Source organism: Gracilinanus agilis, chromosome 1, assembly GCF_016433145.1.
Source record: "Gracilinanus agilis isolate LMUSP501 chromosome 1, AgileGrace, whole genome shotgun sequence".
Classification (NCBI taxonomy): Eukaryota; Metazoa; Chordata; class Mammalia; order Didelphimorphia; family Didelphidae; genus Gracilinanus; species Gracilinanus agilis.
This window is the reverse complement of record NC_058130.1, coordinates 721,951,434-721,960,025: the sequence shown is the minus strand read 5'-3', so window position 1 is coordinate 721,960,025 and position 8,592 is coordinate 721,951,434.

The window sequence follows — 8,592 nt, the reverse complement described above, 5'->3', positions numbered from 1 at the left end:
ATCCATGGGACCCTTATCTGTAGAACATTCTTTTCTACTAATGCCTGAGTCTCACACAAATCTACTGGGAAGAGACCTATTATGTAAACTAAAGGCAACAATAACATGTGCTCCAGATGGCTCTATGTCATTAGAATTACCTGAGGAATCTTTAAAATTTCTCCCTGTACTTCTCTCAGAAAGCAAGGAAGTGATAGAACCTCCCACCTTTGAAATACCAGCTGATATACCTGAGCCTCTTTGGGGCACATCTTCTTCTGATATAGGCCTACTTAAATCAGCTGATCCAGTTCAGATTAAGACAAAAAATGGGCCACCTCCTTCCATTCCTTAGTACCCCCTATCGAAAGAGGCAATTGAAGGAATTACCCCGATAATAAATTCATTAATTGAACAATGAATAATAATTCCATGCAAATCAGAATATAATACACCTATTTTACCTGTTAAAAAGCCAAAATTAGGCCCAGATGGAAAAGTCATGTATAGATTTGTTCAAGACTTAAGAGATGTAAATAATCACATTATGAAAAGACATCCTGTGGTTGAAAACCCAAACACAACAATTTCTTCTATTCCCAGCACAGCCACATACTTTACTGTAATGGATTTGTGCTCCGTGTTTTTCTTAATACCAATTCATGAGGATTCCAGAAATATATTTGCTTTTACCTGGAAAGGTTCCCAGTGGACCTGGTGTCAATTGTCATAAAGGTATATGGAAGGCCTGATCCTGTTTGCACAAATTCTGGCCTGAGATACAGATAATATTCAATTTAAACATAATTGCTTAATTAAATATGTGGATTATTTGCTCTTGGTTTCACCAAATGCAGTAGCATGCCAAGAAGATAGCAAACATCTTCTATTAGAATTATATAAGAGAGGCCACAAGGTCTAAAAGGCAAAGGTTGAATGGTATCTCCCCAAAGTGGAATATTTAGGGTTTATTTTAACTGCTGGTTCTCCTAAACACATTGAAGATATTAAAAAATTAAGCTCTCCCACTACTAAGAAACAGTTAAGAGCAATCTTAGGAGCAACAGGCTTTTGTAAACAATGGATGCCTTGCTATGGGGAAATCACTAAACCCTTTATAGCACTAACAAAAGATTCAGTCACCGAACCACTTAGATTAAAAGCAGAACATGTGTCAGCTCTGTCAGATATAAAACAGGCTATCTTGTCTGCCCCTGCTCTAGGTATCCCAGATTATAATAAATCATTCACTTTATACATACATGAACAAAAAGGGGTGGCTTCACTAGTTTTAACCCAAACTTTGGGACTGGTTTAGCATCCAATTGCTTATTATTTAGCCCAGCTAGACTCAGTAACTTCAGGAGCACCACCATGCCTTAGAGGTGTAGCTGCCACAGCTTAATTAGTAACTAAAGCAGCTGACTTGGTATTGGGATTCCCATTAACAATTATGTGCCCACGTGAAGTAGAAGCATTGTTGCTCAGACATAGAACACAAGAATTCTCAGGTCAAAGACTCACAAAATATGGGACAATTTTATTAAACAATGAAAATGTCACTTAAAATGCTGTACAACTCTTAACCCTACCACTTTGCTTCCTGATTTTCCAGTTTCAGGAGAACCATTACATAGTTGTGAAACTTTAGTGTCCATGGCTTAAAAGCCTCAGGACAATCTCCTGGACACTCCTTTAGACAACCCAAAGCTAGTCTTATTCACTGATGGTTCTTCTTTCATGAGGGATGGTATACATTACACTGGAGCTGAAATAGTTACAGAATTTGCCACTGTATGGTCAGCCTCATTGCCCTCCAATATAAGTGTTCAAGATGCAGAACTTATAGCTTTAAAACATGCCTGTATAATTGCCAGAGACAAAAGGGCAACAATTTACACAGACTCTAGATGTGCATTTGGAATTTGTCATGCAGTGGGTATGTTATGTCTTCAGAGAGGATTTTTAACCTCAGCTGGAAAAAATATGACAAATGCAGAAATTATTAATGAATTTCTTTCTGTTCTCCAGCTACCTGAAGCCCTAGCTGTAGTTCACTGCTCTGCCCATACAGGTGGAACTGATTTTGTCTCTAGGGGAAACAATGGAGCAGATACTGCTGAAAAACTAGTGGCTATAGAAGGACCTGAATTAATTTTAACTTTAATAACAAATAATAAATAAGATTGATCACTTTCTTTTAATGAAAAAGAAGTGGGGAAATGGAAGCAAAAATGTAAGGCTAAACAGATTAATGGAGTATGGGTATCATCCAAAGGAAAACCCCTGCTCCTCAGGAGTTTTTATCATTAAATATGCCAATCCATGCATAAAAATGGTCACTTTGGCACCCAGGGCATTGTAGACTCTGTTAAAAGAGTATGGATAGCCCCTGGTATAACTACTATAGCCTCTAAAGTGTGTACAGCCTGCCCCACTTGCCAAGCATATAACCAACACACCTTTCATGGCAAAGCATTTGGTGGGTGCCCTTTGGCTTATACACCTTTTGAACATCTGCAAATAGATTTTATTACAATGTCAAAAGCTGAACATTATAATTTTGCCTAGTCATAGTGGATCAACTGACCAGCTGGCCAGAAGCATGTCCTGCTGCCCAAGACACAGCAGCTTTTGTTGCCAAGGTGCTTTTAAAAGAGATTATATTATCTCCCTTTGGCCTGCCTGCATGTATTGATTCAGACAGGGGAAGTCACTTTACCGATTCAGTTTTATCTCAAATATATTCTTGTTTGGGGATAACTCCCAAATTCCATGTACCATATCATCCCCAGAGCTCAGGCCAAGTTGAAAGGATGAACAGAGAGCTCAAAACTATGATTGGAAAACTATGCACTGAAACACATCTAAAATGGCCTGAAGTTCTTCCCCTAGCTTTATTTTATCTCTGCAGCAGGCCTAGCAGAGATCTACACATCTCACCATTTGAAATGCTTTTTTGGACACCCTCCTATGCAAGCTAAACCTTTTTCTCCTGCATATACATCATTATTGGGGGAGATACTTCTATTGCTACATATATACAAGAATTGCAGAACAAATTGTGTGAACTCCATGAATCCGGAGCTGCAGTACAAGCAGGACCTATAGACTTTTCACTTCATGACCTAAACCCAGGAGACAAGGTATGTATAAAGAACTTCCAATGTACTGGAGCAACTCAGCCTTCCTGGGAAGGTTCATTTCAAGTATTGTTAACCACTCTGATAGCTATAAAAATTGGAGAAAAGGACCCTCTGATTCATTGCTCACAGGTAAAAAGCAGCTTCTATTGAAAGTGATTCTGAATGTTGGTCAACACCCTCCTCAGGGGTGGCTTCAGGGGGGATTGTATGATTGTCATAAGGGTTTGCAACACCCTCCTCAGGGGGACTGAATAAATACCATAATTATGTAATTATATAATCTATTGAGAAAGAAACATTTCAGGAAAGAGAACAAAGGATTCCCTTTTCACAATCTACACTGTTTTCACAATATGAAAAATAATAGCAAGCATTTATATATATTATTCTAAAGTTTGCTTTATAAATATTAACTCATTTTATCCTCTTGAAAACCCTGGGAGGTTGGTAATATTATTATTCCTATTTTACAAATGAAGCAATTAAGTCGCAAAGTGGGCAACTTAACCAAAGTCAGAGAGCTACTAAGTATCTGAAGCTAGATTTGAACTTGCATCTTCCTAACTCCAATCTAGTGCCCTATATACTGTGCCACCTAGCTGCCCTCAGCCAAATAGAAGGTAGACCATAATCAGAAAACCACACAAATAATTGGACCTCTAGACTCCTGATCATTCTTAAAAATTGTCTTCTCTTAGATAAAGGAGCTTGATACATTCCTGAAAGATCTAAGAGGCAGTGGAATTATTACTCAGTTTTATTCTCCAAGAAAAAATGTCACTGCCTAGCAGATCTTTCAGAAGCTCCTTAAAATAGGTTATATTTGGAATACTGAATCCTAAACAAAGAAACTAAGCTAAATCAACACAATGAGCCTTAAATTCAAGATGCTCAAGATTGCCTGCTGACCAATAAATGGTTCTAGGAATGGGAAAACACCCTAGGTAACTGGAAGTTCATTATATACATCATAGACCAGGAAGCATTGTGAAATTAGACATAAGTACTGCCCCCTTCAAATCTGGACAATTAGGGGTGGGAGAAACCAAAAATATGGGTATTTCCGAATAAGCCTCTGAGAAAGAGCTCCTCATATAAAAAAATACTGGGAAACAGACTCAGACAGTTTTGGGAGGACCTGAAAGAATTCAACCCTCAGAAAAAAAAAGCATTTATTAGAGGCAAAGATGGCCTAAATACCTTGTTTCCCAGAAGATTATTTAAACATGACTACTATGAGGATTTCAGAGTTGACATCTGGGAAACCTTAATAGCTAGAATGTTTTGGTAACTGAGAAAATTGTATATTGATTATTTGTGTCATACCTGGCAGAAGTGTGGATTTTGGCTTCTTATCCTAAGAGAAAGATGAATCATTTCACACAAGGAGATCCTGCTTTGAGGTTGGAGTCCATCAGGGACCAATGAAGCAGAGCAAGATTAATGCAGAGAATAAGGAATTGAGATTGTTCTTTGATGCCTAAAGAGAGTCAAGCTCAGCTGGGTCCAGCTGAGTGGAAGGCTCAGAACTGACACTGACTCTTGATTACTGAAAGGAGCTAAGCCCAGCTGAATGGCAGGCTCATAGAAAATCAGCTGATCTGAGAGAAGAACTTAGAGCCTACTTTGCCCCCTGTAGAGATGACTAGAGGAAAAAAAAGATTTTGCTTCAATTACTAAAAGCTGAATGAATTAGAGAAAGAAGAATTCTCTCTTAAGAGCTATCTAGACAAAAAGTAGCTGGTATTGTAAGCCTTTTTTGTCACCTCTGGCTTATTATGGTGAAATGCTTAGGTCGATAAAGCAGACTTGAATAGTTTGGTAAATACCAAGCTTATGGGGAACTACTTTTGCCAGAAAAGTATGACTTTGCCTTACAGTCCAGCTAAGGCGCTAAGGTAAAGAGGAACTGCCCAACATATGATTTATGGTATAGACTGTTCCCTAAGGAGATCAAGGACATCACGGTAGTGCAGAGTCATGAGTTGCCCCATGGCATATATGTTCCCTAATCATGTACCATCTAGACAGATTTTTGTAAGTTTGTACCATTTTTTCATGATAGGGATTCCAGATTTATGCATGGCCTACTATGATATTAATATTCTTTCTTTTGCATTGTTTAGCAAATGTTTCACCAGTTAATAGTATCATCTTGGCTGATTTTTTTAAATGGTAAACATATCAATGGGGGCTCAAGTATAGCTTCCCCACACAAAGACTATCTAAGAGAATCCTGAGAATAAGTTTTAGAAGCATGAACAATTCCTCTCTTAGAATCATAAGAATAGGATGGCTTAACCAAACCAGCACAGATTGCTTAGGGGGTATGTGTATCTGCTCGTGCCAATGACACATTTAATACCTTGTTCTATAAGACTGGTATATCAGGAATCAACTGATTTACACATTGGTTAGAAAGTAGGGCCCATTCAGGAAAACACAGAGACCAGGACTTTCCCCAGAAAATAAATCATCAAAGGAAGTAAGCTACAAAAGCCTGAGAAAATACTTTACAGGCAGTTTGGACATAGGAATAATGAGCAATGGGCTCAGCTGCCAGATAATACATTTAAATAAGCAAACTTTAAACTGAAAAGCACAGGGAGAAAAGAAAAATGCCCACATCTCCCTATAATGCTGAACTATATAGAAATATATTGAGGGCTTTATTTTTTGTGTTTTCTTTTGCCTCCTCAATTTGGGGAAGTAGAGAGATGCATTAATTAAAAAGATTGCTAAAAAACAAAAATGATAAACTCTGAAAAAAACACCCTAATGTCTAGGCATACTAGATCTACAGTGACCTTCTCATTTACTGGTTTAATATGTGTTCCAGAAAAGAAATTAAGGTGAGTCTCATATGACCTGTTTGTGATGAAGTCATGCTGGCTCTTTGTAATCAAGGCTTCCTTTTCTAGACACTCAATTTCAGCTTCTTGGTTTTAAAAAAATCTCTTCTGTTCTTTTTGAATAAGGTTTAACCTACTGAAGCCAAATTCCCATCCTGATTTTCTTCCTAACTAGAATCAATCAAATTTGTACTTTTGCCAAGAACCTCATTTCTCAATTCTGTTTATTACCTAGACTTTTGAACTTTCTGATCTGAGGCCAGGGGTTTTATGGCCATCTCCCTTCTCAGATATTGCCTCCTATAAATTCCTTGTCTTCCCTTTTGCTATTATCTTTTCCATGTGGTCTCTGTTCTTCTCTGAAGTTCCAGGCATTATAGGGAGATGTGGGCATACTCTCTCTCTCTCTCTCTCTCTCTCTCTCTCTCTCTCTCTCTCTCTCTCTCTCTCTCTCTCTCTCTCTCTCTCTGCATTTTAAATTTAAACCACAGATAAGGTCCCACAAGGATAGTAAACAGGATCTAATGAGGACTTTTTAAGGGTTGTAATAGTTGGTTGTGTTTGGAGGAAGAAGAAAAGAAACCAGTAAAAAGGAAGAGATTAAGGCGTAGCGAGTGAGAAGTGTTATAAAAATAAGAGATTAGATGGTATCTTTATACTCCTAATAGGCTAGTTATTATATTTTTGTTATTAATCTGAGGAAGCTGTGTTTGGGTTCCCCTTGATGGCTGATGCAGAGACACCTGGGTCCTGCCACTCAGCTGGATATTATAATAACAGCCCTTCTTTATAACAGTGCCCAGGCAGGATCCCTACAGGTCAATGGATGGGTAACCCTTTCAGGTCCCACCTGGGGTTGATTGATTATTACTATCGGGCTCTATCAGCCTTGGATAATGTTCATCTGACTGCATTTCTCCCTCCCCAGAATGGTGATGGAATAACTACTCCAGGAAGGTACTTAATAAATTTTATCTATGTTGTATACAAGGGAAAGGAATGATCAGGAAAGGGTTGGGGAATAGGTGACCCTGTCACTAAATCTATGACAATAATCCCTCAGGACTGTAGGCTGTTCAGTAATGTTGGGCTTGTTCTTCACCTCCTCTGGCTCAGCCTGGCCACCGCCAAACCAGAGTAAGCAATCTATTTGGATGACACAAATATTGATGATATCTCTCAGCTTCTTACTGCCAGTTGTTGTGCCAGTCCTATAGCCTTCAGGAAATGCCACCCTTACCACCCTCTTCTTCTCCTACCCACTTCCCAGTTCCCCCCACCCCCAGGCCCAGGATACCTAAATATCTAGAAATGGTTTAATGCCTAAATATCTAGGGGAATTCAGAGAGAATCAGAGGATCCACAGTCAGACCCACAGGTCAATCAATGTTCGAGCTCAATGTCCAAGGCAAGAGTTTAGGCAAGGGTTTCAGGTCAGGGCTCTTAAGCCAAAACCAAGGGTCCCAAAATCAAAGGGGTCCCTCTCAGAGGTCTGTCAGGGTATTTATACCCTCTCTGGATAACTGCCTTTCCTCTTGTCCTCACGGCCTCTGAGAACATTCCAATGTCTCCAACTATCTTCACCTGTCATTCAAGGTGGGACTCTCAACTTCCAGAGTTTGAATATGACAGAAGGTAAATCCAAGTCAAGTTTGCTGGCCTAGAGTTTACAGTCTTCCTCTTCCTGCTTTTAAAAATCAGGTCCTACAGCCACTCTCATTCATCATTCACTGATGGCATGTTTCATCTTGATTCTTTTAATTCATGCTTAGTCATCCCCTTGATGAGAGTTCTAAAGTCTTTTGAAGTTGCTTTTCCTCTATCATATTTTTATCGTTTTATAGATTGTTCTCATCTATTCAATTCACTTCAATCTGTATTAGTACATAATAGTTTCCTTTCTTCCCTAAAATGGTCCTTTTCATCACTCATGTAGCCCAATAGTGTTCCATTACATTCATATGCCAATTTGTTTAGTAATTCTCCACTAAGAGGACATTCCCTTAGTTTCCAGTTTTGGACTACCATGAAAAGGATTCTATGAATATTTCCAAACGTATGAAACTTTTTTCCTCTTCCTTTACTTTCCTTGGGGATATAGACCTAGTACTGATATTAAGTAAAGGTGATGTGAGTCAAAAGGCATACCATTTATGTTCCTAGACTTTAGAAAGCATTTGATAATGTATATCATACTTCTATGGATAAAAAAGATGGAGAAATGTTGTCTAGACAAGAAATGGATTGAATGGCTGTCCTCAAAGAGTAAGCATTACTTATATGGTATCAAGTTGTCAGGAGGTCACCAGTGAAGGGCCCTAGGCATCTATATTTGACCTGGGCTATCAATAACTTATCAGTGAGTTTATCAGTGACTTAAATAAAAGCACGGCGTTTGCACATCCAATTTTTAAATGATCCAAAGTTGGGAGAGATAGCTAATATATTGGACAACAGAGTAGGGATTCAAAAATATGACAGGCTAACTACTAGGCTGAATCTAAAAACATTAAATTCAATAGGGATAGATATAAACATAAAGTCTAATGCTTACATACACAGTTTTCACAAGGTAGAGTGGCATTTTGTGTGTGGCACTGATTTGATGCTAAAAA